Raw genomic sequence first — 22,309 nt, 5'->3', positions numbered from 1 at the left:
GCTACATGGGATCTCCTCTTCCACCACTTCAAGCGGAGCAGGCGAGGGGCACAAATATGGAAATGGACCAGTGAACAGCTCTTCAGAGTGTCCAACTGAGGGATCAGTTGCTGTCTGACGACACTTGGCATGGTGGGAGGAAGGCGCATCAAGATGAGGAGGAGTATGTGGTCGAGACTTATGGCTACTAAAACTTGACCGTATGGAAGACAGACCGGAGGTGGTGCCCAGGTAACTGGAAGTATTATCTGCTATCCAATTAATAACCTGTTCACACTGATCAGTTTGCAATACTGGTGTTGTAGTGTGATTCCCTAGTAATTCGGTCAAGAAGTGGGAGCGAGAAGATGTGGCTGTTGGTTGTGGCACATTTTTACCTTGGCCACGGCCCCGTCCTCTTCACGCACCATCACCAGAACGTCCAGTTCCACGTCCCTTGCCTTAGCTTACACTCGCGCTATCAATGGAAAAAGGGTAATAAAAAGGAGATTAGAACCGTGGAAGAGGAAAACAAGTTATCTGGCCTACACGAGAATATTTTAAACAGATATATTTGTGTCTGAACAGTCAGGGAGACACTATTACTGTTTTTTTTTACGGAAAAAGGCCAAAAGCTGGATAATACAGAGATTTGAACCTTGGAACTGCAAAACCAAACTTCTAGTTATCTGACCTACACCAGAATATTTTAAACAGATATATTGGTGTCTGAACAGTCACAGACACACTCAATTTTTTTTTTTTTTTGGGGGGGGGATACCAAAAGGTTAATAAAACGCGTATTTATACAGTCTGACTGAGGAAAAAAAAAATTCAGGATTTAGATGAAAAAAAAAGGATTTTTCCTGGCCCCTGAGACCGGGGGATAAGTCTAGCAATTTGACCAGCAGGAGCACACAGGACTGTAATGCACTGTTTGTTGGTATAACCACTGCGTCTCCTATACAGCCTGCCTGCCTGATATCTGGGATGGATATTAGTCCTGAGAAGGACTGTTTGTTTGATTTGGCAGGCTTTAGAGACCCTACACTAACTATTTTGCAGTATAAATCTCTCCCTAGCTCTGCAGCACTGACCCTACACTGTCTGATCCGGAGCGACAGTGTCAAAGATGGCGGCGCCCGGTTTTAAATACTCGAGGTGATGCTGTGCGGCCAGCCAATCACTGTAATGCCCACAAACAACATGGCTGCTGCATTACAGTGACTGGCTGGCAATCCCTGCATGTTCATTGGCTCTGTAAAGAGAGCCAAACGTGCAGGGCAGAGACCCGAGCTCCTGCCCGAGTAACCCGGAAATGCTCGGTGCTCGCCAAACATCCCGAGTAGTGAGATGCTCGGGCGAGTACCGAGCAGTGTCGAGCATGCTCGCTCAACACTAGTCGCCATATTCAGAGACCCGTAATGTTTTCATTTTTTGGGATACGGGACTGTTTGAGGGCTTATTTTTTGCGCCCAGAGCTGACATTTTTATTGATAACATTTTGAGTAGATATGATGTTTTGATTGCATTTTATTGCAATATTGCAGCGGCAAAAAAACATAATTCTGGCATTTTCATTTTTCTTCTCATTTCAGTTTATCGATCGGATTAATTTATTTCATATTTTGATAAATCAGACTTTTACGAATGTAGCGATACCAAATACGTGGATTTTTTTATTGTTTTATTTTTAGTGGAGCAAAAGGGGGTGTGATTTGAACTTTTGTGTTTTTTTTTTTCTTATTTTTAAAAACTTTTTTCCCACTTTTTACTGTATTGAATAGTCCTCTTAGGGGACTTAAAGCTGCGATCATCTGATTACTTGTGCTATACATAGCAATGCATCAGCAGGCCCCAGGCTGTCATGACAACCCATCGGCGCCCCAAGAACACGTGACTGAATTGACAGCGGTATTTAACTGGCTAACAGACACCTGAGGCTGTTAAAGGAACTTGATGACTGATTAAATCAGCCATCATGTGCGGTGGGGGGGGGGGGACATGGGCTTGGCCTGCAAACCACCATCAAGGGACATGACCTTTGATGTAAATTTACGTCAAAGGTCATGAAGGGGATAAAATGAACTATTCTAATCTAATATTAGATCTACAGACATTATTTCTGGGAGTTATGAGCCACAACAATACTTCTGGCTGTTGCCGAAATTACTTACCATGCGTGTACTTACACAGCGACCTCATTATTTAGAGTTAAAAAGGAATCTGACACCATTAAAATGTCATTAAATCTGAAGGCAGTATGTTTATAGAGCAGGGAAAGCTGGGTTGATTGATATATAGTTGAGTGAGAAAGGATTCAAGATAACCTTTGTTTTAGGGTTCTCTCACATTAGCATATACAGTAAATCGTAAAAGTGCAATGGGAGAAAACATCGCATTGCACTCTGACTAATGTTATTAAATGAGTCAGCGCTCATCTGCAACTTTTTCCCTCAGCTCAGATCGTACTGAGGGAAAAAAATTGCAGCATCCTGCAAGTGGCCGCGTATATTTGAAGAGACTCGCCAATGCAAGTCTATTGGCGTGAGAAAAAATCAGACGGCACACGGACTATGCGTATGTTGCCCAATTTTTATGCACACATCTCAAGGGAATCCCGAAATTTTATTGGCTAAGTACAGTAGATTCACAGCCAGAACCCTCAGAATAGATAGATAGAATAGCTAAATGTCCTGTAGACATATAATTTCACAAGCCTTCTAAATATAAAAAGCTTTAACCCTTTAGTGCCTTTCATATAGCACTAAAGGGTGCTTAGCCTTATTTAACCTATTAAATAAATGAATAATTTTAAAAAATGACAAGAGGTCCTCCCTATTTTTGATATCCAGCCAAGGTAAAGCAGACAGCTTTGGGCTGACATTATAAGGCTCAGAAGGTCCCTTGTATTTGGGCCTTACCCAGCCTAAAGATATAAGCCCGCAGCCACCCCAGAAGTGGCGCATCACATTAGATATGCCAATTCTAGCGCTTTGTTTTGCTCTTCCCGATTGCCCTGTTGCGGTGGCAATCTTGGTAATGGTAGTTGGGGTTGATGACAGCTGTGATTTGTCAAAAATCAGAACTGGCATTAAACCCTGGGGTTAGTAATCGAGAGGTGGCTATCAGACACCACCATTACTAACCCAGTAAACAAAAATAAAAACACACACACAGAAAAGACCTGCCCACAGGCCCACCCCTGTCTCTATGTCTTGCTGTCTCTATGATGATGAATATACTTGAGTTTCGGGGTGGCCTTTGGACAGTTTTTTTCTTGCTGATCTGGCCTAGACCAACAGCAGTGGCATACCGGCAATAGCGGCAGACCACGTCACTGCTATGGGGCCCGTGGCAGGAGGGGGCCCGTGAGCCAAGAGGGCCCCAAGCAGTGTGGGAACGAGGAGGATAGGTGAGTAGGAGGTTGCGGCGGCAGAGGAGCGGGTTGCGGCAGTGGAGGAGCGGGGCACACGCAGTAGCCCCTGCCGCAGCTACTATGTGTGCCCGCTGCTAAAGGGACATGAATATTCCCTCTTCTCCACTCCCATGGGCGTGGAGAAGAGGGAATATTTATTCTCTTCAGCAGTGGGCACGGAGGAGCGCTGAGCCTCGGCTCCTGTCAGTGCCCGCTGCTAAAGAGAAAGCATATTCACGCTTATTCACGCCCATAGTCTCGGCGTGGAGAGGAGTGAATGTGCCGGCAGCAGCAGCAGCAGCAGCTCACCTCGGCTTCTGAGAGCGCGCGCAGCTCAGATGCCGACATGAGCTGCTGCAGACAGGACTCAGCGCTGGAGCAGAGGTGAGGAAGGAAGGTGAGTATAAGTGTTTATTGTTTTGTGTGCAGTGATTGGGGGATGAGGGGGTCACACATACCAAAATACTTGGATTGAGGAGGCCACACATACCAGGAATGGGGGATTGAGGAGGCCACACATACCAGGATTTGGGGGTTGAGGAGGCCACACATACCAGGATTTGGGGATTGAGGAGGCCACACTTACCAGGATTGGGGGATTGAGGAGGCCACACTTACCAGGATTGGGGGATTGAGGAGGCCACACATACCAGGATTGGGGGATTGAGGAGGCCACACATACCAGGATTGGGTGATTGAGAAGGCCACACATACCAGGATTAGGGGTTTGAGAAGGCCACACATACCAGGATTTGGGGATTGAGGAGGCCACACTTACCAGGATTGGGGGATTGAGGAGGCCACACATACCAGGATTGGGGGATTAAGGAGGCCACATTTACCAGGGATTAGGGGATTGAGGAGGCCACACTTACCAGGATTGGGGGATTGAGGAGGCCACACTTACCAGGGATTGGGGGATTGAGGAGGCCACACTTACCAGGATTAGGGGATTGAGGAGGCCACACATACCAGGATTTGAGGATTGAGGAGGCCACACTTTCCAGGATTTGGGGATTGAGGAGGCCACGCTTACCAGGATTGGGGGATTGAGGAGGCCACACATACCAGGATTGAGGGGTTGAGGAGGCCACACATACCGGGGTTGAGGAGGCCACACATACCAGGATTTGGGGATTGAGGAGGCCACACATACCAGGATTTGAGGATTGAGAAGGCCACACCAGGATTGGAGGATTGAGGAGGCCAAACATACCAGGATTGGGGGATTGAGGAGGCCACACATACCAGGATTGAGGGATTGAGGAGGCTACACATACCAGGGATTGTGGGATTGAGGGGGCCACACATACCAGGGATTGGGGGATTGAGGAGGCTACACATGCCAGGGATTGTGGGGGCCACAGATGCCAGGGATTGTGGGATTGAGGGGGCCACACATACCAGGATGGGAAATTTAGCTGCTGCTGCATTTCCCACCCTAGGCTTATACTCAAGTCAATAGGTTTTCCCATTTTTATGTGGTAAAATTAGGGGCCTCGGCTTATATTCGGGTCAGTTTATTTAAAATATACGGTATTTTAAAATCAGTGAGTACGTGGTGCCCATAATAGTGCAGGACTGTGGCGTGCATTATACTATATGGGGGCTGCATTTTAGCCTATCGGGTGTGTAATATACTGTATGGAGGACTATGGGGAGTGCATTATATTCTATGGAGGACCATGGGAAGTTCATTATACTATATGGAGGATTATGGGGGGCGCATTATACTATATGGAGGATTATGGGGGTGCATTATACTATATGGAGGATTATGGGGGGAGCATTATACTATATGGAGGATTATGGGGGCGCATTATACTATATGGAAGATTATCGGTGGTGTATTATACTATATGGAAGGCTTTGTTGGGCCATTATAATATTTGAGGGCTATGTGGGGGGCCATTATACTGTATGAAAGCAATTATACAGTGTGAAGGTTTGTGTGGGGTCCATTATACTGTTTGGAGGGCTGTTTGGGGGGCATTATACTGTTTGGAGGGCTGTGTGGGGGCCATGAGAGTGTATGGAGGGCTCTGTGGGGTTCACAGTTGGGGGATTATACTGCGTTAGGGTCACCATACTTTGCCGTGGGAGTTGAAGTGGGGTACAATAGGGTCATTATACTGTGCATGTGGAGGAATGCACCATAGGGGTATCATACTGTTTGGGGGGCACTTTTGTTGGCATCATACTTTATGGGGCAATGAAAGAGGAATCTACGACTTCAGAAGGAGGGAAATTTCTATGTAAAGGCTGGAAAGTTATGAGATCTGCTCCTCTGTGACACAGACAAATATTTTTTTTTTTTTTTTTGGGGGGGGGCTCAATTAGAGCTTCTGATATGGGGCCCCATGACTTCTATGTACGTCCCTGACCACCAGGATAAGACCCTGCCTACAGACCAGGCCCAGATCATGGACATATCATTAACTCAAAACTGCAAACACTGATTACACAGGAACCACAAGACGGATTTCTTCACCTCAGGTATCATATCAATCAGGCAGTATCCTCAATATGACACTGCCTGTAGTTTACTTAGCAAAATACTGCTGACAGGTTTGCTTTAATATAGTCTTTTCAGTTTAAGCTTATTCACTCATTGTCTACACGCAGATTAGGAAAAAAATGTTATTCTTTATATAGAAATTCAGCAAATTACTTGTAGCTGACAATTTAATCAAGTAAGACAGGCTGCAAACGCGTGCCAGATATTTCTTCAATAACTTTTTAGGTATGCAGCCTCTTCATGATATTTGATTTTCTTCTCACTCTGGTCTTGATTCTCCAAAATATAAATATAGATTGAATTGATATGACAGACCTATGCTTTTAAAAAATTCTATCAAAACTCAACTTCAATTGAATATGGTAATAAAACTTATTACCATCAGGCAGTATTCAGATGATTTCTGACTTACAGAATAAAAGGCTAAGCTTAAAGGACAGCTCTAAAAAGAAAGACTGCTTATTTCCAACAACAGTGCCACACATGTCCACAGGTTGTGTGTTCTATTCCAAATGAGCCCTATTCACTTTAATAGAACAGAGCTACAATACCCTACACGGGCAGGTATTGATAGAAGAGGGCCCCTGAGCAAGCATATATACAGGGTGGTCCAAAAGTAGGTGGCCAGAAAATAATAACATTTATTTTGATTTATATAAAGAATTATATTTACTAACACAAGCATAACATTGACAATTAAATTTTATTCTGAACAATAATACAAAAGCCTTTAAATGTTATCAACGCAGGTGCTCAAACTGTTTTCCATTACAATTTGCACAGCTTTGAAGTCTGCCTCTTACGCGTCGACAAACTTTTTTGCACAAGTCTCTTTTGGTATTAATTTCTTGAAATGCATCTCTTATGTAATTTTTCAAATCACTGACACTTTTTGGTTTTCGACTATAAACTTTGTCCTTGAGTACTCCCCAAAAGAAAAAATCCACTGGGGTTAAGTCTGATGAACGCGCCGGCCAATCAAGTGGGCCTCTTCGGCCAATCCATTTATTAGGAAATGTTTCATAAAGATACTCACGGACTACTCTTGAAAAATGTGGATGGGCCCCATCTTGTTGGAAATAAAGGTCATTTGAATTAGGCTGTTGCTATAACTGGGGAACAACTTGATTCATTAGAATTTCGAGATACTTATCTCCTGTGACTGTTCCATCAAAAAATATTGGTCCTAAAACACCAAAACTTGAAATACCACCCCAAACATTGACACCAGGCTCATTTAGTTGTTGCTCTAATGTTAAATGCATGTTCTCATTATACCAGTAAATACAATTATGTCTGTTAACCACTTCGCGCCAGAGCCTGTTTTTGCCTTCGTGACCAGGCCAATTTTTTCAATTCTGACCACTGTCAATTTATGAAGTAATTACTCTGGAACGCTTCAACGGATTCCCCTGATTCTGAGACTGTTTTTTCGTGACATATTGTACTTCATGATAGCGGTAAAATGTCTTTGATATCACTTGCGTATATTTGTGAAAAAATTGGAAATTTGGCAAAAATTTTGAAAATTTTGCAATTTTCAAACTTTGAATTTTCATGCCCTTAAATCAGAGAGATATGTCACACAAAATAGTTAATAAATAACATTTCGCACATGTCTACTTTACATCAGCACAATTTTGGAACCAAAATTTTTTTGTTAGGAAGCTATAAGGGTTAAAAGTTGACCAGCGATTTCTCATTTTTCCAACAAAATTCACAAAAACATTTTTTTAAGGACCACATCTTATTTGAAGTGACTATGAGGGGCCTTTATGACAGAAAATACCCAAAAGTGACACCATTCTAAAAACTGCTCCCCTCAAGGTGCTCAAAACCACATTCAAGAAGTTTATTAACCCTTCAGGTGTTTCACGGGAATTTTTGGAATGTGGAAGAAAACAATGAACATTTAACTTTTTTTCACAAAAATGTTACTTTAGACCCAATTTTTATTTTTATTTTCACAGGGGTAACAGGAAAAAATGGAATAAACAATTTGTAGTGCAATTTCTCATTAACGCGCTGATACCCCATATGTGAGGGAAAACCATTGTTTGGGCGCACTGCAGGGTTCGGAAGGGAAGGAGCGCCATTAGACTTTTTGAATGTAAAATTTGTTTGAATAATTAGCGGACGCCATGTTGCGTTTGGAGAGCTCCTGATGTGCCTCAACAGTGGAAACCCCCCACAAGTGACACCATATTGGAAACTAGACCCCTTAGGGAACTTATCTAGATATGTGGTGAGCACCTTGCACCCCCAGGTGCTTCACAGAAGTTTATAATATTGAGCCGTAAAAATAAAATTTTCACATTTTTCCCACAAAAAATGTTTTTCATCCCCTAATTTTGCATTATCATAAGGGTAACAGGAGAAATTGCACCATGATATTTGCTGTGCAATTTCTCCTGAGTATGCCGATACCCCATATGTGGGGGAAAAACACTATTTGTGTACACTGCAGGGTTCGGAAGGGAAGGAACGCCATTTGACTTTTTGAATGTAAAATTTGTTTGAATAATTAGCGGATGCCATGTCGTATTTGGGGAGCCCCTAATGTGCCTAAACAGTGGAAACCCCCCACAAGTGACACCATTTTGGAAACTAGACCCCTTAGGGAACTTATCTAGATGTGTGGTGAGCACCTTGCACCCCCAGGTGCATCACAGAAGTTTATAATATTGAGCCGTAAAAATAAATTTTCACATTTTTCCCACAAAAAATGTTTTTCATCCCCTAATTTTGCGTTATCATAAGGATAACAGGAGAAATTGAACCATGAAATTTGTTGTGCAATTTCTACTGAGTACGCCGATACCCCATATGTGGGGGAAAACCACTGCTTTGGTGTACAGCAGGGTTTGGAAGAGAAAGGAGCGCTATGTTGGCTGGGATAGGTTGCAGACACCATGTCACATTTGAAGAGTCGCTGACATGCCGAAACAGCAGAAACCCCACAAGTGACCCCATTTTGTAAACTGCACCTCTCAAGGAATTCATCTAGGGAAGTAGTGAGTATTTTTTAATTTTTAAATTTATACCATTGGGCAGTGAAGAAAACATAATTGTATTTTTAAAACAAAAAAATGTTTTAAACTCAGATTTTACATTTTCACACAGGGCAATGGGTAAAAATGGTGCCGAAAAGTGTCACACAATTTCTTCTAAAAGTGGCAATACCCCATATGTGGCTGTATCGTACCGCTTAGTCATACAGCGAGATCAGGGAGGGACGGAGCGCTATTTAACAATTGGAGAACAAATTATTGTAGAATAGGCATTTGGATTTGGGAGCACAAAATTTTCTGAATTTCTTTTGGGGGGCAAGGGCCATTTCGCGTTTCCAGAGCCTTTCTGCTACCAGTAACTTGGAAGTCTCTTATATTTTTAACAGATGACGGACCTGAGTGGGGACTAGCTCTTTTTGAGGACTGAGTTGAAGCTTTTATTGGGAACATTTTACGTAACATTTATCCGGCGCACTAGGCTGAGCACTTACATCGGGGATTCCATCTAAAATTCCAAGTGATGTAATTCAGATGAAACCCCTGCGGATCCATTCACTGTAATGAGGCAGCAGAGTTACTCTTGACTCCGTCTGGCCTCTGTTTAGCGGTGTCCTTTTATTCAGAAGTGCACAAAACTGTGGCCAACCGCACTTTTATGCACGCCTAAACAAAATGACAACGTGGGATCACAGGCCAGATGGCACCCACAGTGGCCTATATCTGCCTCATTACAGGGAATCTTCCGTCATGGGTTCCGTCTGAATCACGTATTTCAGAGATTTACACGGAAACTCTGGTGTAAATGCTCAGCGCAGAGCGCAGGATAAATGTGAGCAGACCCTTAGTGCGATCTCTGGGAGACATAATAAACAAATCAGTAGCAGGTGAAGAATTGGTTTTATTTATTTTTTACGCCGTTCCTCGTGCAGTATAAGTGATGAGATTACTTTATTCTTCGGGTCGGTGCGATTACAGAGATACTAGATTTATATCGGGTTTTTTTGACTGACAGCTGTCACACACTAAGAGACGCTTTTTTTTTGCAAAATCTAGTTTTTGCATCACCATATTTTGAGAGCTATAATTTTTCCATATTTCGGCCGACAGAGTCATGTGATGGCTTGTTTTTTGCCGGACGAGTTGACATTTTTATTGGTACCATTTTTGGGTACGTGACATTTTTTGATCGCTTCTATTACGTTTTTTGGGAGGTAAAATTAACAAAAACCAACAATTCAGGAATTGTTTTTTGAGTTTTTTTTTTATGCCGTTCTGCGTGTGGTAAAAGTGATTAGGCAGCATTATTCTTCGGGTCAGTACGTTTACAGCGATACTACACTTACTGTATATTTTTTTATGTTTTGGCGGTTTTACACAATAAAACAATTTTATAGAAAAAATATTTTTTTTGCATCGCTTTATTCTGAGAGCTAGAACTTTTTTATTTTTCGGCTGATGGAGCTATATGGCAGCTTTTTTTTTGCGGAACAAGATGACGTTTTCAGCGGTACCATTTTTATTTCCATTTTGCTTTTTGATCGCATTTTTTTCCACTTTTTGTTTGCCGATATGATGAAAAAGCATAGTTTTTTGCTCAGTTTATTTATTTTTATTACGGTGTGCACAGAAGGAGTTAATTAGTTTGACAGTTTTATAGATTGGGTTGTTTCGGACGCGGCGATACCAAATATGTGTACGTTTTTTGTTTTTGCATAAATATACGGATTTATTGGTTTAATATTTTATTTATTTATTTTTATTTATTTTGTGATTTTTTTAAACAGTTTGAAAACATTTTTTAGACTTTTTTTTACATTTTTACTTAGTCCTGTATGGGACATTAATTTTTACTTTTCTAATTACTGTTCTCATGCAATGTAATAGACATGTATTACATTGCATGAGAACTTTACTGACAGTTTCACACTGTCTGTCTCCTGCTGGACTCAGCTGCAGGCTGAGCCTAGCAGGACACCATATATGGCAGATCCGGAGGCGGTCATGTGACCTCCGGCTGCCATAACAATGGCAGGTCCTGGAAGACATCAGTGGGCCGTCGGAGAGGTATGTGGACGACCCCCTCTCCTCTCGCTATCTTCTAAATGCCGTGATCACGATAGATCGTGGCATATAGAAGATAGTAAAGGGTTAACATCTTTGGGACCTGATCCAATCAGGTCCCGATGATGTCCCCTGTCAGAGCTGTCGCTCTGAACCGCAACCGCAGAACTTGCAGGACCCTGGGGGTCCTGAGGGCTGCGGGAGCACCGACCGTTCATAAAAGTCAGCGCTGCACAGAGCCCAGGCAGCGCCGACGTTTATGTACAGTGGGCGGTCGGGAAGCGGTTAATATGGCCAGATAATTTGAAAGAAGCTTCACCACTCCACATAATGTTATCTAAAATTACTGGATTTTGTTTGATAAATTTCGCCCTTCATAACCTTATTACACTTTCTGTCCACCTACTTTTGGACCACCCTGTACATATATATATATATATATATATATATATATATATATATATATACACACCCTACCGTTCGAAAGATTGGGGTCACCCAGACAATTTTGTGTTTTCCATGAAAACTCATACTTTTATTTATCAAATGAGTTGCAAAATGATTAGAAAATATAGTCCAAACATTGACAAAGTTAAAAATAATGATTTTTATTAGAAAGAATAATTTTCTCCTTCAAACTTTGCTTTCATCAAAGAATGCTCTCTTTGCAGAAATTACAGCATTGCAGACCTTTGGCATTCTAGCTGTTAATTTGCTGAGGTAATCTTGAGAAATTTCACCCCATGCTTCCTGAGGCCCCTCCCACAAGTTGGATTGGCTTGATGGGCACTTTTTGCGTACGATACGGTCAAGCTGCTCCCACAACAGCTCAATGGGGTTGAGATCTGGTGACTGCGCTGACCACTCCATTACAGATAGAATACCAGCTTCCTGCTTTTTGTGAAAATAGTTCATGCATAATTTGGAGGTGTGCTTTGGGTCCTTGTCCAGTTGTAGGATGAAATTGGCTCCAATCAAGCGCTGTCCACAGGGTATGGCATGGCGTTGCAAAATGGAGTGACAGCCTTCCTTATTCAAAATCCCATTTACCTTGTACAAATCTCCCACTTTACCAGCACCAAAGCAACCCCAGACCATCACATTACCTCCACCATGCTTGGCAGATGGCGTCAGGCACTCTTCCAGCATCTTTTCAGTTGTTCTGCGTCTCACAAATGTTCTTCTTTGTGATCCAAACACCTCAAACTTTGATTCGTCTGTCCATAAAAAAATTTTCCAATCTTCCTCTGTCCAATGTCTGTGTTCTTTTGCCCATATTAATCTTTTCCTTTTATTAGCCAGTCTCAGATATGGCTTTTTCTTTGCCACTTTGCTCTGAAGGCCAGCATCCCGGAGTCGCCTCTTCACTGTAGACGTTGACACTGGCGTTTTGCGTGTACTATTTAATGAAGCTGCCAGTTAAGGAGCTGTGAGGCGTCGATTTATCAAACTAGAGACTCTAATGTACTTGTCTTGTTGCTAAGTTGTGCAGCGGGGTCTCCCACCTCTCTTTCTACTCTGGTTAGAGCCTGTGTGTGCTCTCCTCTGAAGGGAGTAGTACACACCGTTGTAGGAAATCTTCAGTTTCTGGGCAATTTCTCGCATGGAAAAGCCTTCGTTTCTAAGAACAAGAATAGACTGTTGAGTTTCACATGAAAGTTCTCTTTTTCTGGCCATTTTGAAAGTTTCATAGAACAAACAAATACAATGCTCCAGATTCTCAACTAGCTCAAAGGAAGGTCAATTTTATAGCTTCTCAAATCAGCCAAACCGTTTTCAGCTGGGCTAACATACTTCTGCAAAGGTTTTCTAGGGTTTTCCAAACATCCATTAGCCTTCTTACACAGTTAGCAAACACAATGTACCATTAAAACACTGAAGTGGTGGTTGTTGGAAATGGGCCTCTATACATCTATGTAGATATTGCAATAAAAACAAGATGTTTCCAGCTAGAATAGTCATTTACCACATTAACAATGTACAGAGTGCATTTCTGATTCATTTAATGTTAGCTTCATTGAAAAAAAATTAGCTTTTCTTTAAAAAATAATGACATTTCTAAATGACCCCAAACTTTTGACCGGTAGTGTATATATATACAGTACTGACCAAAAGTTTGGACACACCTTCTCATTTAAAGATTTTTCTGTATTTTTATGACTATGAAAATTGTACATGCACTCTGAAGGCAACAAAACTATGAATTAACCCATGTGAAATATATACTTAACAAACAAGTGTGAAACAACTGAAAATATGTCTTATATTCTAGGTTCTTCAAAGTAGCCACCTTTTGCTTTGATGACTGCTTTGCACACTCTTGGCATTCTCTTGCTGAGCTTCAAGAGGTAGTAACCGGAAATGGTTTTCACTTCACAGGTGTGCCCTGTCAGGTTTAATAAGTGGGATTTCTTGCCTTATAAATGGGGTTGGGACCATTAGTTGTGTTGTGCAGAAGTCTGGTGGATACACAGCTGATAGTCCTACTGAATAGACTGTTAGAATTTGTATTATGGCAAGAAAAAAGCAGCTAAGTAAAGAAAAACGAGTGTCCATCATTACTTTAAGAAATGAAGGTCAGTCAGTGCGAAAAATTGGGAAAACTTTGAAAGTGTGCCCAAGTGCAGTTGCAAAAACCATCAAGCGTTACAAAGAAACTGGCTCACATGAGGACCGCCCCAGGAAAGGAAGATCAAGAGTCACCTCTGCTTCTCAGGATAAGTTTATCCGAGTCACCAACCTCAGAAATCACAGGTTAACAGCAGATCAGATTAGAGACCAGGTCAATGCCACACAGAGTTCTAGCAGCAGACACATCTCTTCAACAACTGTTAAGAGGAGACTTTGTGCAGCAGGCCTTCATGGTAAAATAGCTGCTAGGAAAACACTGCTAAGGACAGGCAACAAGCAGAAGAGACTTGTTTGGGCTAAAGAACACAAGGAATGGACATTAGACCAGTGGAAATCTGTGATTTGGTCTGAGGAGTCCAAATTTGAGATCTTTGGTTTCAACCACTGTGTCTTTATGCGACGCAGAAAAGGTGAACGGATGGACTCTACATGCCTGGTTCTCACTAGACCTGAACCCAATCGAGATGGTTTGGGGTAAGCTGGACCGCAGAGTGAAGGCAAAAGGGCCAACAAGTGCTAAGCATCTCTGGGAACTCCTTCAAGATTGTGGGAAGACCATTTACGGTGACTACCTCTTGAAGCTCATCAAGAGAATGCCAAGAGTGTGCAAAGCAGTCATCAAAGCAAAAGGTGGCTACTTTGAAGAATCTAGAATATAACACATATTTTCAGTTGTTCACACTTTTTTGTTAAGTATATAATTCCACATGTGTTAATTCATAGTTTTGATGCCTTCAGTGTGAATATATAATTTTCATAGTCATGAAAATACAGAAAAATCTTTAAATGAGAAGTTGTGTCCAAACTGTTGGTCTGTACTGTATATATGTATATATATATATATATATATATATATATATATATATATACTGTATAAATATATATATACAGTATATATACAGTTATATGAAAAAGTTTGGGCACCCCTATTAATCTTAAGCTTAATGTTTTATAAAAATTGGTGTTTTTGCAACAGCTATTTCAGTTTGATATATGTAATAACTGTTAGACACAGTAATGTTTCCGCCTTGAAATGAGGTTTATTGTACTAACAGAAAATGTGCAATCTGCATTCAAACAAAATTTGACAGGTGCATAGGTATGGGCACCTCACAAGAAAAGTGACATTAATATTTAGTAGATCCTCCTTTTGCAAAAATAACAGCCTCTTGTCTCTTCCTGTAGCTTTTAATGATTTCCTGGATCCTGGATGAAGGTATTTTTGACCATTGCTGTTTACAAAACAATTCCAGTTCAGTTAAGTTTGATGGTCGCCGAGCATGGACAGCCCTCTTCAAATGATCCCACAGATGTTCAATGATATTCAGGTCTGGGGACTGGGATGGCCATTCCAGAACATTGCAATTGTTCCTCTGCATGAATGCCTGAGTAGATTTGGAGCGGTGTTTTGGATCATTGTCTTGCTGAAAGATCCATCCCCTGCGTAACTTCAACTTTATCACTGATTCTTGAACATTATTGTCAAGAATCTGCTGATACTGAGTGGAATCCATGCGTCCCTCAACTTTAACAAGATTCCCGGTGCCGGCATTGGCCACACAGCCCCAAACCATGATGGAACCTCCACCAAATTTTACTGTGGGTAGCAAGTGTTTTTCTTGGAATGCTGTGTTTTTTTGCCGCCATGCATAACGCCTTTTTGTATGACCAAACAACTCAATCTTGGTTTCATCAGTCCACAGGACCTTCTTCCAAAAAGAAATTGGCTTCTCCAAATGTGCTTTTGCATACCTCAGCCGACTCTGTTTGTGGCGTGCTTGCAGAAACGGCTTCTTTCGCATCACTCTCCCATACAGCTTCTCCTTGTGCAAAGTGCGTTGTATAGTTGACCGATGCACAGTGACACCATCTGCAGCAAGTTGATGCTGCAGCTCTCTGGAGGTGGTCTGAGGATTGTCCTTGACTGATCTCACCATTCTTCTTCTCTGTCTTTCTGATGTTTTTCTTGGCCTGCCGCTTCTGGCCTTAACAAGAACTGTCCCTGTGTGCTTCCATTTCCTTACTATGTTCCTCACAGTGGAAACTGACAGGTTAAATCTCTGAGACAACTTTTTGTATCCTTCCCCTGAACAACTATGTTGAATAATCTTTGTTTTCAGATCATTTGACAGTTGTTTTGAGGAGCCCATGATGCCACTCTTCAGAGGAGATTCAAACAGGAGAATAACTTGCAAGTGGCCACTTTAAGTAGCTTTTCTCATGATTGCATACTCCTGGCTATGAAGTTCAAAGCTCAATGAGGTTACAAAACCAAAAAAAGTGCTTTAGTAAGTCAGTAAAAAGTAGGTAGGAGTATTTAAAACAAGAAAATGATAAGGCTGCCCATACTTATGCACCTGTCAAATTTTGTTTGAATGCAGATTGCACATTTTCTGTTAGTACAATAAACCTCATTTCAAGGTAGAAACATTACTGTGTCCAACAGTTATTACATATATCAAACTGAAATAGTTGCTTCAAAAACACCAATTTTTATAAAACATTAAGCTTAAGATTAATAAGGGTGCCCAAACTTTTTCATATAACTGTATATATATATACAGTTGTGCTCAAAAGTTTACATACCCCGGCAGTTGGATGAAGCCATTTATTGTCAAACTACTGTGTTATCTCTTTTTAAATCTTAATGACAACCAAAAACATCCAAATGAGCCTGATCAATAGTTCACATACCCCAGTTCTTAATACCATGTAGTGCCCCCTCTAACATCAATGACAGCTTGAAGTCTTTTGTGGTAGTTGTGGATGAGGTTCTCTAATTTCTCAGATGGTAAAGCTGCTCATTCTTCATGGCAAAAAGCCATCCAAATTCCTGGGCTTTCTGGCATGAACTGCACCCTTGAGATCTCCCCAGAGTGGCTCAATGATATTGAGGCCAGGAGACTGAGATGGCCACTCCAGAACCTTCACTTTATTCTGCTGTAGCCAATAATAGGTCGACTTGGCCTTCTGTTTTGGATCGTTGTCATGTTGGATCGTCAAAGAGCGTCCCATGCGCAGTTTCCGGGCTGATGAGTGTAAATTTGCCTCCAGTATTTGCTGATAACATGCTGCATTCATCTTTCCTTCAAATCTTACCAAGTTTCCTATGCCTTTGTAGCTCATACATCCCCAAAACATCAGCGATCCACCTCCGTGCTTTAATGTAGGAATGGTGTTCCTTTCATCAAAGGCCTTTTGACCTCTCTCCAAATGTAATGTTTATGGTTGTGGCCAAAAAGTTCAATATTGGTTTCATCTCTCCAAATTACCTTGTTCCAGAAGTTTTGAGGCTTGTCTTGCTATTGTTGGCGAGATACTTTGTGGAATTTGCCCAGTAATGGCTTTCTTCTGGCGACTCGACCTTGCAGCCCATTTTTCTTCAAGTGTCTCCTTATCGTGCATCTTGAACAGCCACACCGCTAGTTTTCAGAGAGTCCTGAATTTCAGATGATGTTATTTTTGGGTCTTTCTTCGCATCCCGAACAATTTTCCTGGCAGTTGTGGCCAAAATTTTTGTTGGTCTACCGGACCGTGGTTTGGTTTTTACAGAGCCCCTGATTTTCCATTTGTTAATCACAGTTTGAACGCAGCTGACTGGCATTATCAATTCCTTGGATATTTTTTTGTATCCCTTTCCTGTGTTATACAGTTCAACTACCTTTGCCCGTAGATCCATTGACAATTCTTTTGCTTTCCCCATGACTCACAATCCAGAAACGTCAGTGGCTGGATGAAAGATGCAAAAGTCTGTCTGGATCCTAGAAACTCACTTAGCTTTTATGCACAGACACTGATTACAGGCAAACAGGTCACAGATGAGGATGTTACCTTTAGTAGCCATTCAAACCCATTTGTGTTAAATTCTGTACATGTTATCAGGCCAAAATCACCAGGGTATGTGAACTTTTGATCAGGGCCATTTGGATGTTTTTGGTTGTCATTAAGATTTAAAAAGCGAAAACACAGTAGTTTGACAATAAATGGCTTCACCCAACCAACAACCATGAGTGGAGAAAAAGTTTTTTGTTATCATTCATATTCTCTGACACAAGGCCAAGAAAGGAAAAAATCTGCAGGGTATGTAAACTTTTGAGCACAACTGTATATAGTCCAATAAATAGTTAATCATAATGCACCATGTCACAAACTGCTGGCAGCCTTTGAGACTCTTAAGTCTTCGTCCCCTGTGCGGTTGCACAGATTGCACCAATGGTAATATCTCCCCTGACCATACACAACACATGGACAGGTATATTACTGTAAGGGTTAATCACAGTTTACTGTATTGTTGGAGATTTGTGATGTAATATACTGTATGATCTGGCCAGTAGAGGGCAGCAGAGAGGCCAGAGCTGCAGCGCAGGAGTTTGGCTGTTGGTGACTATTGCTAGGAGAGTTCAAGGACTGAGTGAAGCTACGCATCAATGGAAAAAGGTCTGGATAGAGCAGTGAGACCCTAGATCTGTTTTTGGTGACTCTGGGACGTGTTGTTCGGCTTATAAAAGAAAAAGACTGACCATCACTTCCAAAACAGAAAAGTGGTGCGGTTTTAATTACAGCAGGATCTTACCTTCCCATACACATGCAGATTTTAGTTCTATATGGAGAGAGCTCCTCTTAGTAAGCAGCTATACACACCTGTTTTCTGTTTTGGAAGTGACGGTCAGTTTTTTTCATTTATGCGCATAGGTCTTCTGACTGAGCACTCTGCCTCTAAGCCACATGTGGTTTTAATTACAGCAGGTTCTTACCTTGCCATACACATACAGATTTTAGTCTCTAAGAGAGGATTTACATTGGTAGGTTCCTGGCAAAGAGAAACACCTTACCGTGGCTGCCAGGTGTACATGAATTGGCCAATTTATGCGCTAAGATTTCTCACTTATTTCAATTTTCTAGAGCAGTAATGCTATTCAAATTTCAGATATTTCATGTTTGCACACTTAGCGTTACAGAGTGCTACTTTATTTGTTAGTGTTGTTTGGCTTGACATGAACCGACTCGGTGAGGACAACCAAGTACACAGCATCTTGGGCTAGATCATGGGAGGCTGTATTTCAAAGGACTTAGAGAAGCCCTGCGTTAGAGAGATCGACATTCTCTGAGAGATTCCAGTCAGCTTTTCTGATTTTCGGGACTCAGCCCAGCAAGAACCCGTCCACTTCAGTCTGAGCATGTACCGGTACCATCTTACATCTGAATATATATGCTCATACATAAATAACTTTATGGAGGTCTAGTAAGTTAGGAGAAAAGGCCTCTTCTGTAAGAGACACTTCAAAAACTGCTCCGAGTCGGTGATTACTATCGTACTGGCACAAGACTGTCGTTTTATGGCTTTATGCTTAGAAAGGGTTAATCGCATGTATTTTTGCTGCCATATAACTGTTAATTCTGTTAAGTGTACCTGTGAATACTCTTATTTGGTGTTATTGAGAGGAATTGCTGTCATCGTATTTGTTATTTATTCACATTTTACTTACCATCCTTTCCTTTGTTTTTTCATAAACTGTTTAGTAAATATTTATAATATAGTATCTAAAATTTGTCATGCCTGGTGATTGTTGCTGTACCTCTCGTCCTGTGGCCGTCCCTCGCCCACGTTTCATTACTCTTTCTGTAGAAAGCCAGTATAAATTTCTAATATTAAACAATCCCTTTAAGGATGACCTGTCAGCAGGATTTTGGACTCTTAACTAAAAACATAGCTGTAATGGCACTTTGAAGCTGATTAAAATGATACCTTTTGGGAACAAATTCGTTTTGTTATTGTTTTGTAATCAATCGTGGAAGTTTCTTGCTAACGAGGCACAAATGCAGCAGGACAAGATGTTGCACTTAGCCGTTTCCAGCCATTTTGAGTATTACCCACACCTCCACTTGCCTATGCTTTATGACTGACAGGTCAATGCTTTTTCAGTGATCTAATTCCTTTGGCTGAAATTTTTTACTGGTGCCAGCATTGCTCGGGGCGGTGCATTTCTAGATCGATTTCTCGGCTCAATGATGTAATTTGGAAGTTAATACGCATGCCCGATCCTGACAATGAAGGCACTTGAGTGAGATTTTGGCCAGAGGAGGCAAGTCACTGAAAAATCGGGGACCTGTTAGTCAAAGACCAGAGGCAGGCAAAAGGTGAATAGCCAGACTGGCAGAAGACCAAATGCAATGTCTAGTCCTGATACACTTGCACTTCATTGTACTTTCAGTATAAAATTTACATAGCTGATTACAGAAGAATTACAAAATAGATTTTTAAAAAAACAAAACAAAAAACTATCATGTTAATCAGCTTCAAAGCTCCATTACAGCCATGACTTTAGTTGAGAGTCAAAAGGTCCACTTGAATCATCAGAAATTGACCTGTTTCTCACCTTGTGCTGTCTTTTTGCAGAACCTCAACATTTTTGCCACAGTTTTGGAAACAGTAGCAGATAAGTAAAAAAGACCCATAAAAGTAAAATATTAGGATCACCCCACTGATGACAAGTGATGGAAATGGCTAGACAGATAACCAGACAGATTATGATGTCACAGCAGCCATGGCCTGGAGAAGCCTCACTCCCCTGATATAGTCTATTGACAGTAAACCCCCCATTATTTGGTGCACTAATGGCATGTTATACGCAGCTTGTTTTGTAAATAGGAGTATGGGATTTCATGCCTGGCTTCTGTCTTGCACAGATTTCTCACTGTATTGATTTTGTCCTCTTGCTTTCATCACATTTTCCACAGTACACTGCTTTTCTTCTCATTTTAAATTGAAACTGTGCTCTTATAGCCATACTACAGATATGTGACTGTTTAGACAGAATGCTTGGTATTTTTGGATTAGAGGTATTTCTAACATTTGAAACTGAATATTTGTTACTACAACATTAGACTGAAGATTTTATCATGGTAGCACATTTAGGACTTGAAAATTGGCTCCTGGGACACTGGAGAAAATGTTGTAGTACTGGTTTCAACATCAAAACAACAGAACGCTGAGCTGTTGGTTTACCTGGAATGAAGACATTAGGGGTCTGGCTACTGTACATTATGCCATCCCACATCATAAGCTTGGGAGTAGGATCAATGTGACATACCCTCATACCTTTCATGCAGTTGTCCATGTGGTCACTAGTTGGAGACCATAGGCTGGAATGGAGCATGAAATGGAGGTCTATAATTTATAGTAATGAGAAATGCTTTTGTCTTGGAAGTGATGATTGTTGGAGGTTGGTCTGGAGACGATGTTGGCATTGCCATGAAGAGGCCTCTAGGAAGGCATTCCATACTGGCTCTACTTCAGGGATTATGGTGTTGGGAAGTATAATGTTTGGGAGCTAGACTCCTCTAATCTTCATTAAAAGTACACTTAAGACACTTTAAGGTCTGTCGTTACATTGATTAGGTGGTGGAACTAGTGATACGACCATTTCTCCAAAGTTTCCCAGAATACATCTTTCAGCATGATAGCACCAGGCAACATGTTGCTTGTGATACTGTGAGCAGCCTGCGTGGCCTAAATGTGCTACTACGGCCTGTAGCATCTCCAGACATATCTACCATCAAGGACATCTGGGACGCCATTGGTCGGCACTTGCAAAGTGAGCTTCAAGCAGTGGATCTTGATGATTTATGTGCCTAAATGCTTTCACTGTGGTAGAACAGTCCTCAGACAATGTCATTAAGAGCTGCCAATGTGAGTAAGTGTGACGCCTCTGCTCAGAAAGCCCGTGTTTTACCCTGGGTGTTGGGGGACTCGGCGTCGGGCCCTGTGTTGAAGAGAAGGGATGCAGCCGTGGCCGGGGCCCGACCCGTGCTCAGGGCCGTCACATTAGAAAGAGATGGTGTGGGCTTGTCCGGGTTGAGTGGCTGATTAACGACTACGCCACCTGTGGTGTCTGGTGAAGGGCCACCAGCGCCGCTAGCAGTCTGCTGAGGCCCGGTGTCGTGGCGGCTAAAGTTATTACTGCTCCCCACAGGCGGAGCAAGGCCTCAGGGCAGGCAAACGGGATGAAGGGGGGTAGCAGTAGTGCGGGGAGTATGGGCACCGCGTTGCGTGGTATGTCGCGTAATGAACAGTCCGGAGGCCATAGGGGTGAACTTCCAAGGCTTTACTCACTCAGAGACGTTAGCGGGAAGGCGACTCCCTGCTCCTTGCGGAGTCCTGCGGCCACCAGGGACGGGGGTCTGACTATCTCCGAGGAAGTCCAGTGTTCGGTAGCGACCCTACACCAGAGTGTTCCTACACTACAGACTTCACCCTTTCCCATCTGTGCGTGTGTAGAAAGGCTGGGTCTCCCTCTGAGCTCCTCTCAGGTGTAGGGCTCGGGTGGCAATTCCTCTCCATCCGATGCCCGGTGGGATCCTCAGGGCCTAACCGGGCATTCCCGTCCTGGACGTAGAGTACTAGGTCGGGTGTCAGGGGCCGGTACCCCTCTTGCAGCCGGAATCCCTCTGAATAGATCAGGTAGGCGAGGACAGGTGGCCTACTCCGCTCCGTCTGCATCCTCCCCGGGACCCATTTGCTAGGGAGCCACACTCTAAAGCTCCCGGGCCATCTTGATCCTGGTCCTCGGCCGGGTTGAGACATTCCTTGTCTGCAACCTACCTCTCGTCCCAAAGATCGGGGTACGAGGGCTGTGTCCCATGCCGGTGCAGGCCCACACAGGATCTGCACTCCCGGAGGGAAGTCACATT

This window comes from Phyllobates terribilis, unplaced genomic scaffold (assembly GCF_046119375.1).
Source record: "Phyllobates terribilis strain yellow unplaced genomic scaffold, ASM4611937v1 Scaffold_8__6_contigs__length_399053987, whole genome shotgun sequence".
In the NCBI taxonomy this organism is placed as follows: domain Eukaryota; kingdom Metazoa; phylum Chordata; class Amphibia; order Anura; family Dendrobatidae; genus Phyllobates; species Phyllobates terribilis.
This window is presented reverse-complemented; position numbering follows the sequence as displayed.